This window comes from Cetorhinus maximus, chromosome 11 (genome assembly GCF_964194155.1).
Source record: "Cetorhinus maximus chromosome 11, sCetMax3.hap1.1, whole genome shotgun sequence".
NCBI lineage: Eukaryota > Metazoa > Chordata > Chondrichthyes > Lamniformes > Cetorhinidae > Cetorhinus > Cetorhinus maximus.
The window spans coordinates 66,042,783-66,055,983 of record NC_135889.1 but is presented as its reverse complement, the minus strand read 5'-3'; the positions used below and the strand labels follow the sequence as shown (position 1 = coordinate 66,055,983).

General features: G+C 41.3%; 1 protein-coding gene across 8 annotated transcripts in view; it reads left to right on the top strand.

Moving 5' to 3' along the window:
• Positions 1–13,201, top strand: part of LOC144686660 (serine/threonine-protein kinase tousled-like 1) — a 184,622-nt gene that overhangs the window by 25,370 nt on the left and 146,051 nt on the right. Inside the window, exon 1 of one of the 8 annotated variants that reach the window (XM_078552157.1) lies at positions 6,945–7,059. The exons of the other annotated variants lie outside the window; for them this stretch is intronic. The gene's annotated coding sequence lies outside the window, so the exon portion shown is untranslated. Of the gene's footprint in view, positions 1–6,944; positions 7,060–13,201 lie in introns of those variants that run through there. 8 annotated transcript variants of the gene reach the window in all.

Sequence of the window (13,201 nt, the reverse complement as noted above, 5' to 3'; positions counted from 1 at the left end):
CATTGTGCAATCATCAGCGAACATCCCCACTTCTGACCTTATGATGGAAGGAAGGTCATTGATAAAGCAGCTGAAGATGGTTGGGCTGAGGACACTACCCTGAGGAACTCCTTCAGTGATGTCCTGGAGCTGAGATGACTGACCTCCAATGAGTACAACCATCTTCCTTTGTGCTAGGTATGACTCTAACCAGCGGAGAGTTTACCCCCCCGATTCCCATTGACTCCAGTTTTGCTAGGGCTCCTTGATGCCACACTTGTTCAAATGCTGCCTTGATGTCAACGGCAGTCACTCTCACCTCACCTTTGGAGTTCAGCTCTTTTGTCTACGTTTGAACCAAGGCTGTAATGAGGTCAGGAGCTAAGTGGCCCTGGCAGAACCCAAACTGGGCATCAGTGAGCAGGTTATTGCTAAGCAAGTGCTGCTTGATAGCACTGTTGATGACCCCTTCCATTGCTTTATTGATGATGGAGAGTAAACTGATGGGGTGGTAATTGGCTCGGTTGGATTTGTCCTGCTTTGTGTACAGGACATACCTGGGCAATTTTCCACATAGCTGGGTAGATGCCATCGTCGTAGCTGTACTGGAACAGCTTGGCTAGGGGCGTGGCAAGTTCTGGAGCACAAGTCTTCAGTACTATTGCTGGAATATTGTCAGGGCCCAAAGCCTTTGCATTATCCAGTGCCTTCAGCCATTTCTTGATATTGCACGGAGTGAATCAAATTGGCTGAAGATTGGCATCTGTGATGCTGGGGACCTTAAGAGGCGGCCAAGACAGATCATCCACTCAGCACGTCTGGCTGAAGATGGTCGCTTTCAGCCTTATCTTTTGCACTGAAGTGCTGGACTCCCCCATCATTGAGGATAGGAATATTTGTGGAGCCTCCTCCTCCAGATAGTTGTTTAATTGTCCAGCACCATTCATGACTGCATGTGGCAGGACTGCAGAGCTTAGATCTGATCTGTTGGTTGTGGGATCGCTTAGCTCTGTTACTGTCTATTACTTGCTGCTTATGCTGTTTGGCACGCAAGTAATCCTGTGCTATAGCTTCACCAGGTTGACACGTCATTTTTAGGTATGCCTGGTGCTGCTCCTGGCATGACCTCCTGCACTCTTCATTGAACCAGGGCTGATCCTCTGGCTAGTTGGTAATGGTAGAGTGCGTCATGAGGTTACAGACTGTGTTTGAGTACAATTCTGCTGCTGATGTTCCATGTGCTTCATGGATGCCCAGTCTTGAGTTGCTAGATCTGTTCGAAATCTATCCCATTTAGCACAATGGTAGTGCCACATAACACGATGGAGGGTATCCTTAATGTGAACTTTGTCTCCACAACGACTGTGCTGTGGTCACTCCTACTGATACTCCATGGACAGATGCATCTCCAGCGAGTAGGTTGGTGAGGATGAGGTCAAGTATGTTCTTCCCTCTTGTTGGTTCCCTTACCCCTTTGCAGACCCAGTCTAGTAACTATGTCCTTTAGGACTTGGCCAGCTTAGTCACTCGTAGCGCTACCAAGCCACTCTTGGTGATGGACATTGAAGTCCCCCACCCAGAGTACATTGTGTGCCCTTGCCACCATCAGTGCTTCCTCCAAATGGTATTCAACATGGAGGAGTACTGATTCATCAGCTGAGGGAGGGCGGTACGTGGTAATCAGTCCTTGCCCATGTTTGATCTGATGTCATGAGACTTCGTGACGTTTGGAGTTCGATGTTGAGGACTCCCAGGGCAACTCCCTCCCGACTGTATACCATTGTGCTGCCACCTCTGCTGGGTCTGTCCTGCCGGTGGGACAGGACATATCCAGAGATGGCGATGGTGGTGTCTGGGACATTACCTGTAAGATATGATTCTGTGAGTATGACTATGTCAGGCTGTTGTTTGACTAGTCTGTGAGCTAGCTCTCTCAATTTTGGCACTAGTCTCCAGAGGTTAGTAAGGAGGACTTTGCAGATTCGGCAGGGCTGCGTTTGCTGTTGTCATTTTGGTGCCTAGATCGATAGCCACAGATCTACCTCATTGATTCTGGCTTGATCTCATGTTTTTGAAAATCTTCTGGCATATAAATTCTGTCTAGTCAATCTTTAAGCACAGCTCAAAATACAGCGTTTTGGGCGCACTACACTCAAACTGACTGCCTCAGGAGTTGGACCTACAAAAATGCCCTGAATTTTGAAAATTAAAAGTTTATTTTTTTCCCTTTACCCCATCTCTCCTGTTAATTGGTACAATTCACCATTATATAGAGGGATCGTTCAGCTTTTCCTGTAATCTGGTTCCTCTCACTTGTGGTCTGCAGTAGCAGGTGTGTAAGTGATTGGCATCCTATCTGGAGGGAAAAGGCATTGAGTTAACACTTCCCTTTCTGTATAACCAAAGGCATAATTTTAGTCATTGGGCAGATTGTTACTTTAAACATGCCCGTCAAAATCCTGATAGATATTTCCAAAAGAAGAAAATTGATGATTGGCAGTTTGGTAATGTATTAATGTCACTTTTTCTCCTACTTGATATTGGATGTAGGCGATGTTGAAAATTGCAGCACCTATCTTAGTAAAATAGGAGTAGGAATTGAGCCTGATCTGCCATTGTGTGACCATGGCTGACCTTGATCAAACTGCATGTATCCCCTTTGTCCCATTTCCCTTAATTCCTTTGGTTAACAAAATTCTCTTAAACTCAGTTTTAAAGCTAACAATTGACCGACCATCAACTGTCTTGTGGAAAAGTGTTCTAAACTTTTACCATCAGCTGCATGTAGAAGCACTTCCTAACTTCAATCCTGAAAGGCCAGCTCTAATTTTTAGGCTATGCTCCCTACTCTCCAACAAGCGGAAATAGTTTCCCTCTATCTACCCTATCAGCTAAAATAAATAAAATAAAGACATGCATTTATGTAAAACATTTCATGACAATAGCATGGCCCAAAGCACTTTACAGCCAGTGAAGTACTTTTGTCGTATAGTCACTATCGTAGTATAGGAAATGAGGCAGCCAGCTTGTGCATAGCAAGCTCCCACAAATAGGAATGTGGCAATGACCAGATAATCTGTTTTTATGATGTTGACTAAGGGATAAATATTGGCTAGGGCACTGATGATAACACTCCTACTCTTCAAAATAGTGCCATGGGATCTTTTACATCCATCTGAGAGGGCACACAGGGCCTCTGTTTAACATCTAGGTTCAACAGTGCAGCATTCCCTCTACTACACTGAAGTCAGTCTTGATCTTTGTGCTCAAGTCCTGGCAATGAGACTTGAACCCACAAACTTATGACTCAGAGGTGAGAGCGCTACTAACTGAGCCATACCTGACACTACGTTTCCCATAATGTATAATTTTGGTCAAATCACCCTGGAATGCAACCCAATTTCGTGTAATTCCTCTTCATAATTTAACCCTTGGAATCTAGTTATCATTCTTATGCTGCATTTCCTCTAAGGCCAAATATGCCCTTCCAAAGTGTGGTGGCCAAAACTTAACACTAACCCAGATATGAAGACTGGTGTTCCATTATCTTTCTGGATTATTTTCTGTACATCTCCATGACATTTTAATGATTTATTTACATGGATCCCTAATTTCCTTTGGATCCCCACAATTTCTAGCTTTTCACTATTTAGAAAATACCCTGTTTCATCCTTGGGTCCAAGGTGCATTACCTCACACTTGTCTACATTGAAATTCATTTGCCATAGTTTAGCCCATTCACTTAATGTATTAATATCTCAGTAATTTAATGTTTCCATCAATACTGTTTACCAATGCCACTTGTCATTGTCAAACTTAGATATGTGATTGTCTATCCCATCATCCAAGTAGTCAATAAATGCAATGAACATTTGAGATTTCGAGAGATTCCAACAGTTGAAATTCCAAGAATATATCCCTGTGAAACATCATTTGTCACATCCTTCCAATTATCCCAACTCTCTCTCCCTCTCGCCTGCCACTCAACCACTTCAATAAGTTCCCTTCAGTTCCATCATCTTCAACTTTATCTTACAGTCTCTCATGAGGGACTCTATCGTTTGGCCAGTTTTCAAAATGTTCAATTGGGTTAATTCTGCCTGGGCCAAGAGTAGTGTCAGCATTGCCTTGGAAGAAAATTTCCATATATTCCTTTTAAGTTGAGGAATGGCATCAAGATAGGAGAGATCTAAAGATGAATATAAAATAAGGCTGTGAAAAGAGGACTTTTGCCTGCATGTGACGAATTTGTCTGCTACTTATACAATTCAAATTTTCTTTCTCTATATTTCCAGTGAAGTGGCTCGTTTTATTGTCCATCTCCCACTGTTGCAACTAAAGCAGAAGCATGATGTGTGGGCAATCACAGGCATAAATTAATATTTAATGCTGTGGCCAAGAATTTATGGACTATTGAAATATAAATTAATTGTACTACCATGTGGACTAGGGGCCAGTTAGCTTAGTTGGCTAGATGGCTAGCGTGTGGTTCAGTAAAACGCCAACACCACAGCTGAGGTAGACTTGGGACCTGCAGCTTTGCCCTGCCCCTGAGAGTGGAGGGCAATGGAAAACCAGCACTGACAAAAACTGCCAAGAAAACAGCTCAGGATGAAACATAGCAGACAATGAGCTAAGGACCTGCCTTCAGGCAGAATGAATGAATGAACCATGTAGACTATTACTTGAAGAAACAGCTCACACTTGTAGAACACTTTTTCATGTCCTCAGGTTACCTGAAAGACCTCCACAGTTAATAAATTGCTTTTGAGTTGTTGTCACTGTTGTTACTTAGATAAATGTGGTAGCCAATTTGCAGAGAGCAAACTCCTTAAAGAGCAAATTAAATGAATTACCACTGCATTTGTTTTTGGTGGCTTTATTTGAGGGACAGATGTTGGCCAGGATATCAAGAGGGCACTTTGCTCTTAGGATTTTTATATAAAAGCAAAATACTGCAGATGCTGGAAATCTAAAATAAAGACAGAAAATGCTGGAAAAACTCAGCAGTCTAACAGCATCTGTGGAGAGAAAAAAAACAGGTAACGTTTCGAGCCCTTATGACTCTTGTCATAATGATACTGGCTAAAGGAGGTGCTGATGGTGGCCTTATGCCAGTATCATTATCATTAACATCCCTTTGCCCTTTTGTCCATGACATCTTTGGCAATCTCTCCTTTGCCTCTGCCTATCACTGGCCTTCTATCCAGCTTCACCTGCTCCGCCACCCTTTAACAGTATAAATTTCATTACATTTTTATTTCTCTTTATCTCTGAAGAAGAGTCATAAGGGCTTGAATTGTTAATTGTGTTTTTCTCTCCACAGATGCTGTTAGACCTGAGTTTTTCCAGCATTTTCTGTTTTTGTGTCATAGCATTTTTATGTTCACCTGAACAGGCAGATTGAGCCTCCGTTATAACAGTTCACCTGAAAGATGACATGTTTCAAAATGTAGCATCCTTTCAGTACTGTTCTGAAATGCCAACCAAAGTTTAATTGCCAAAGATTTTGGAATAATGGAAATTGTGTAGAAGCTCTAACTGAAATGTTTGTTGTAAATATGAACACTGTGACAGTAAAACTATGATGGAAAAGAAGTTGTATTTTTGTGACCAATTTTGAACTTCTTGTCTGTTTTTAGAGAGTTTCAAAATAGTGTCACAAACCAGAACCTGATGGATAAAGGAAGTCGAGTGAATATGGTTTATATGGGTTTCCAGAAACATCTTGTAGGTTACCAACAAGGCGTGGTGAAGATAATGGCCCATAAAATTGAGGGGAATGTTGCTGTATGAAGACAGATGATTGGAGGACAAATAAAGGATTTTGGAAAGATACAAACTTACAAACAATGATGAATAGGGAAAGGCCTTCTGGCCCATCCAGCCTGTCCCACACAACTATGACGTATTGTGCAGCACAATACATAGACTTTGCACCTCACCTGACAGCCCTGTAATTTCCTGGAAGAGGAAAAAAGCATTAAAAACCCAGGACAATTTTAGGGAAAATATTTTGGTTGACCATAACTAATCCATGAGATCACTCTGATCCTAATGTCATCAGTGAGGTGATTTCCATCCCAACGAGAAACAGTCCCAGCACTCATTTGAAGCAACTCTGGGCATCTGCGTCCACCACATGAGCCTTCTCCAGAGGTCTACAATTCTCTGGGAATTGAACCACCTCTGACATTTCACTTCACTTAGTTCTGGCTTTGTGTAACTTGAAATTCTGACCCGCAGTTCTCCCTAACCTATTTAGTTGGAACACGCTGTTTACACGGTCTATTCATCATCTTACGAATGTTGATCATATCACTCCTCCTACATTTCTGAAGTGTAGATCCGAGCTCTTTTAGCCAATCTTGATAACTAAGATGCTTCAAATCGAGAATTAATCTTGTGCCATTTTCTGTATGCTTTACAGAGCCTTAATTTCACCCAATATGTGAGGAGACCAAAACTGGACAGTTTTCTAACTGACAAGGACAAAATACTATGCTTTGTTTCATAGTCAATTGTTTTATAATTATACCCCACCTCTAGTATTGCTTCATGACATTGTTCATGAACCTATTGAGATCTATGCACTAGAATGTAGTTGGGCAGCCCCAATATGTAGTAAGCTGTGGTAATACAAAAGGCTGTGAATTGGGGCTGTTTTTTGTTTACTGCACACATACTTGGGAACAATGTTGACATTTGCTGATGAGAGAAACCGGAGTGGTGTTGACCAAGGATTGTGAAAAACTGCTGGAAGATGAAGGGCAGCGAACAGGGTGAGCAGAAAGGTGATGCAACTTAATGGGGTCAATATATAAAATAGTATATTTTGTAAGAAAATAGAGAATGTGTATGCACCTTAAATGGATTTGAGAAAAAGGCAATTTGTGCAAATAGGCAGATCATTCACGGTAATGGTATAAGTAAGTAAGGCAAACTTTATCCTTTTTTGTTTCTAGAGATGGAGAATATAAAAACAAAGGTGATGTTGAATTTGTGCAAGACTCTTAAGCCTTGGATGTAGCATTGGACACCATTATAATAAGGAGAAGAGAAACAGTGAAGAAGATGCAGGTTAGATTCATTAGGAAGATACTCAGGATGAGGGAGTTAGCTATGAAGAGCGACTTGTCAAGTTGTGGTTTTTCCATTGTCGGTGAGAAGGTCAAGGAATGGTCTGATGGAGGCCTTCAAGATTTTAAAGGATTATGAGACAAATAGTGGCAGATTGTTTTTTTCACTGGTCCGTCAGATGACAGGACATTGAAACTTGCCATCCATTGTACGCAGAAATATGAATGCCGCTTCAGCATTTGAACTCATTCAGCTATATTGTTGGATTATCTTCAGTAGCTTACTTTAATGCGGCCAAATCTTTGATGCATTTGAATGTGACCAAACCCTTGTATTCTCCCTGCAATTTTTATGTATGTTTGGAAAAGACAAAGGTCCTATCTCATCATGGGACACTGAAATTTTCTTTTCTATTCTAGTAAATCCACCTCAGCATTGCTCACTGAGTCAGAAGGTGTCTTGTTTTGTAGAATTTAACACAATTAATTTTTGCTAAATGAAGAAAGGGAGCAATTGGATTGGTATTTCATTTGAGAGGCTAATTAAACTTGTTATTTAAATAAAAGCAGCAGTAATTGGGGAAGAAATTCTGACTGAACTTGTCTGCAAGCTCCTTGAAGCAGGGAGGTGACATAGGGGAGAGAGATTAACTGAGTAAGTGTGTCAGAATGGTAGAAAAAAAGTGAGCCTTATTAGTGGGGAATAAATTTGATTGGGCATTCGGAAGAGGAAAGGAATAAATGAAAGCATAATTGGGAAATTTAAGCTAAAGTAGGCAGTGAGCCTCTGCAACAGTATGAAAGTAGGAAAAAATGTCTTAGAAGCTTGTCAGGTTAATGACTTATTTGGAAATGAGAAATGACTCCGGTTTGTTGCCAATACGAGTGGGCCTGTCAGTAATGGTGGCTTCAAGAGCAGCTGGGAGTGGTATTGATAGGGAAGTAGTGGGATGAGTGGAATGAAATAAGCATGAATAAATAAAACAAGCAGTAGGGATTGAAATGTCAGGTGTAGCAAAGTCAACAAGATGGAATGGCATAGGCTGGAAGACAAGCTAGTAAGTGGAAATGAATTACATGCATTTGGAAAAATAATGCAATAGTGAATGACAGAGCAAGAATTAGGATTTGATAAAAGAAAAAGCATTTATTTTGAGAATCAGGATAAACAAAAATGGATATTAAACAGAGGAAAAAAATAGATTAAATTAAAATTGAGTAGGATAGAGTTAGGTTAGAAAAGCTCTCCTAAGGCAGAGTGGCATCAGTACAAGTGGGGTTTTTCGTTGCAATTTATTAGAGTCAGAAATTCAGTTGGTCAGAGAAGAAATGAGAAAGAGGGCCATGGCTCTTGAATATGCTTCTGGACATTGGGTGGAGTGGAGGGTGGTAAGAACAGAGCACATTTGGTTTTGAAAGAAGTTGGTGGAGCACTTCTGACTGTATAGACAGTAGGCCTCTGGACCTGCAGCATCATCATGACTGACCCTTCAACTAAGGGGAACAGCTGCTCCCTATCCACCCTGTCCCTGCCCCTCATAATCCTTTACACCTCGATCAGGTCGCCCCTCAGCCTTCTCTGCTCCAACGAAAACAACCCAAGTCTATCCAACCTCTCTTCATAATTTAAATGTTTCATCCCAGGCAACATCCTGATGAATCTCCTCTGCACCCCCTCCAGTGCAATCACATCCTTTACTGTGTGATTTGAGAAGATTGTAGATGTAAGAAAGCCAGATAGATGTATGTATGATTATATGCAATTTCAAAGAAAGAAAAGGGATGTTGTAAAATGGGTAACTGCTTAAATAAATATGTACATAACTTAGTTAAAGGGGAGGAAACACTTAGTCACCCATGGTTGGCAAAAGACATGTGACTGAGCAGTAATATCTCATTTTGGGAAGATATCCCGCCATTACCTGAGCGTTTAACAAAACTGGTAAAAGAGGTGGAGCTTTCACAAAAACATTATTATACTCTCCAATAGGAGAATAATAAAATGAGAGATGAGATCAAGGAGATAACTACCCCACCTTGGTGGGATATTGGTCTCAATACTGAATCCCCCTCCATGGACTTGAATTGTATCATGTATTAGTAATTGTACAGTTAGTTATGGTGTTATACCTACTTTTACTATCTTGTAAATTAAAACATAAGGCAAAACAGGTGAAATTGGAAGGGTTAGTTAAAGGGGGAGTTTGGGTTGATGGATTTAAAAGTATAGTTTCTGTAAAAAATGCAAGCTTTGGCTGGGACCAGCAATACCACATCATAGCAGAAGATTCATCAGCAGCAATATCTCATCTAAGGTATGAAAGAGATATTAAAGGGGAGAGATGTAGGATCGAAATCCCTTCCAACTGGGAAATGTTTGGAACATAATTTAAAACCCACGGTCATGTTTTGACCTCATGATTGGAACTATCAATTTCAAAAATACAAGCTACAGTCAGTAGTACAGGGCTGGGCAGCAAGGGGTTAATTCAGACAATTAGTGAAAACAGAGTGACTCATCAAAAGGGTTTGGACATTGACTAACGCAATCAAGAAGTCTGATTAGCCAATACTATGGCACAAAGGACATATCATCAATACAATATACTCAAGGAATTATTCAACCACCACAGACAATAGCACTGGAATAGGGTCATTCAAAAACAAAAACAAAAATACCTGGAAAAACTCAGCAGGTCTGGCAGCATCTGTGGAAGGGAGCACAGTTAACGTTTCGAGTCCGCAAGACTCTTCAACAGAACTAAGGAAAAATAGAAAAGGGGTGAAATATAAGCTGGTTTAAAGGGGTTGGGGGGTGGGGTGGTTGGGACAAGAGAGCTGGATAGATGGCCAGTGATAGGTGGAGATAACCAAAAGATGTCACAGACAAAAGGACAAAGAGGTGTTGAAGGTGGTGATATTATCTAAAGGAATGTGCTAATTAAGGGTAGAAAGCAGGACAAGCAAGGTATAGATAGCCCTAGTGGGGGTGGGGTGGGGTGAAGGAATCGAAAAAGGCTAAAAGGTAGAGATAAAACAATGGATGGAAATACCTTTAAAAATAAAAATAATGTAACTAGGTGGGAAAAGAAAAATCTATATAAATTATTGGAAAAAACAAAAAGGAGGGGGAAAAATCAGAAAGGGGGTGGGAATGGAGGAGAGAGTTCATGATCTAAAATTGTTGAACTCAATATGCAGTCCGAAAGGCTGTAAAGTGCCTAGTCGGAAGATGAGGTGCTGTTCCTCCAGTTTACGTTGAGCTTCACTGGAACAATGCAGCAAGCCAAGGACGGACATGTGGGCATGAGAGCAGGGTGGAGTGTTGAAATGGCAAGCGACAGGGAGGTCTGGGTAATGCTTGCGGACAGACCGAAGGTGTTCTGCAAAGCAGTCACCCAGTCTGCGTTTGGTCTCTCCAATGTAGAGGAAACCGCATTGGGAGCAACGAATGCAGTAGACTAAGTTGAGGGAAGTACAAGTGAAATGCTGCTTCACTTGAAAGGAGTGTTTGGGCCCTTGGATGGTGAGGAGAGGGGAAGTAAAGGTGTAGGTGTTGCATCTTCTGCGGTTGCATTGGGAAGGTGCCGTGGGAGGGGGTTGAGGTGTAGGGGGCGATGGAGGAATGGACCAGGGTGTCACGGAGGGAATGATCCCTATGGAATGCCACAAGGTGGGGTGAAGGGAAGATATGTTTGGTGGTGGCATCATGCTGGAGTTGGCGGAAATGGCGGAGGATGATCCTTTGAATGCGGAGGCTGGTGGGGTGATAAGTGAGGACAAGGGGGACCCTATCATGTTTCTGGGAGGGAGGAGAAGGCGTGAGGGTGGATGCGCGGGATATGGGCCGGACACGGTTGAGGGCCCTGTCAACGACCGTGGGTGGAAAACCTCGGTTAAGGAAGAAGGAGGACATGTCAGAGGGACTGTTTTTGAAGGTAGCGTCATCAGAACAGATGCGACGGAGACGAAGGAACTGAGAGAATGGGATAGAGTCCTTACAGGAAGCGGGGTGTGAGAAGCTGTAGTCGAGGTAGCTGTGGGAGTCGGTAGGCTTGTAATGGATATCGGTGGACAGTCTATCATCAGAAATTGAGACAGAGAGGTCAAGGAAGGGAAGGGAAGTGTCAGAGATAGACCCTATCATTCAAACCCTCATTAACTTTGGAGCCAGCTGCTGTTACTGTGCCACCTCAAGTAACAGGAGAATTGCGCGTACAATGAGAACTGATAATATTTGTCTGGATACATCTTCCATGGAAAACCTTATATTGTTTCAACCAGCAGGAGCTGATGGTATTTGTCTGGACTTTGTGTGGAATGAACTAAATGGACATTGGAACAACAGGAAATATGTTTTGACATGTCTGAGTTAAATTTATTATTAAAGAAGAACAGACCTGAAGGTTTTGGGCTGCAGTCAGAAGAAGGGTTGAGTTTGGTCACCTTGACTCAGGCCTACAGCCAACACCAGACAGACTGGCCGTGTTGGGCATTGTAATTTTCAGCCAAATCGTAGTGATATTGGCCTGAGGGTTTTGTGAAGGTTTAGGGTGAAAACTCGGTACCTTGTAACTTGTTTCAGCCATATCTTGGTGATATTGGTCTGAGGGGTTTTTTCTTGAGGCTTTAGGACAGGACATGGTGTTTTGCCTGTGTTTTTGTAAGTTTTAACCGAGTCGTGGTGACTTTGTGTCGGGTACTGGGAATAGGTGTTTTAAATTTTGGGTTTTGTACTGTGGGGTTGTGGATGATTCAGTAAAGCAGCTGTGAATTAGCAGAAGAAACTTGTGTCACTGGTCATTCTGTTCAAGCCATATGCTCGTGAACCTGGCATCACGAACTTGAGTGTGCAGAGGGTCTCTGAGGGAAAGGGGAACCCCTACACTACACTTGGCAATATTGGCTGGAATGGCAGCTGAAAACTTTTAAATTCACTTTAAAGCTGTAGGAAATAGTGGATGTGGTGTGGGATGACAATGTGAGAGCAGGACTGAGTCAAATTGGGGAAGAAGTAAGGCAAAACACCACAGCGTGTAGAGCTCCATGGTAGGTCCCACAGCATTCAGAATATAGCAGAGTCAGATCAAGGAAGAATTGGGCAGTAGTACTGGCATTATCAACGGTTTTCATATTAAATGTGTATATATATATATCAAGTTCACATGTGAAACTTGACTGCAGTCCATCCAAGTTGAGGCAGAGTGAATGGGCAATGGACTGGGGAGATGGGATAGCGCCACCTACTCTTGGGAGCGTGGAATTAGTGTGGTATGCAAAAGTTGATGTAGCCTTTTACCATTATAAAATATTAATGTCACTTTTGCACAATATTTGTTAAACAGTGACTGAAAAATAATTAAGCTTAAAATAAGGAGAGCAAGTAGACATTAATTAAATTTAATTTTGTATATTTTTGTTTGTGTATAATTTTGAATGTTCAAAGTGGAATTAAATGGAGAGCTATTGATAGCATTCTTACAATAAAACTTGTTTGTAGCAAATGCTACTGAAAAGACTGTGTTGGTTGTATTCCCTCATATACAAGCATATTCCAAAAACCTGCTTATTTAAAACCTTGGAGAAGTTGTTTTAGCACTCCAGATAGTCTAAATTTCAGATTTGCTGGCATCGAATTTCATGGAAATACTCAAATCTGAAGCCGAATGAATGTTGGAGTAGTTCATGTGAAAACTTACTATACTGTAAAACTGGGGAGCAAAATAATTGCTTGATTTTGTGTTTTGGATTTTATTTTAGAAATCCATGTTTCCTAAAAGGCATGAATGTACTGGTCAGTTGGAATATTAAACTCAGATAGCTGGTTCAACAACTCCAGTGTTCTACCACATTTTTAATAAATTGGAGATGACAAAGTATTTGTGAAGCCATTTTTTAAAAGGCAAAATTGCACTGATTGCACTATTCTTAAATATATATTTAAATGACTACAGAAAAGTCAATGGATGAATATTTAGTTTTTATTTAAATCTGAAATCTCTGCTTCCTCTTTATTCTTTTGGTGCAGAATGGTGGATTAAGCCTGAAACTTGGCTTTGTGGTATAATGCACTACTATCTAATTTAGCTTTTTCTAAAGAAAATCTGTAAATACGAAAGAGATTAAAACTCAAGGATGTCATT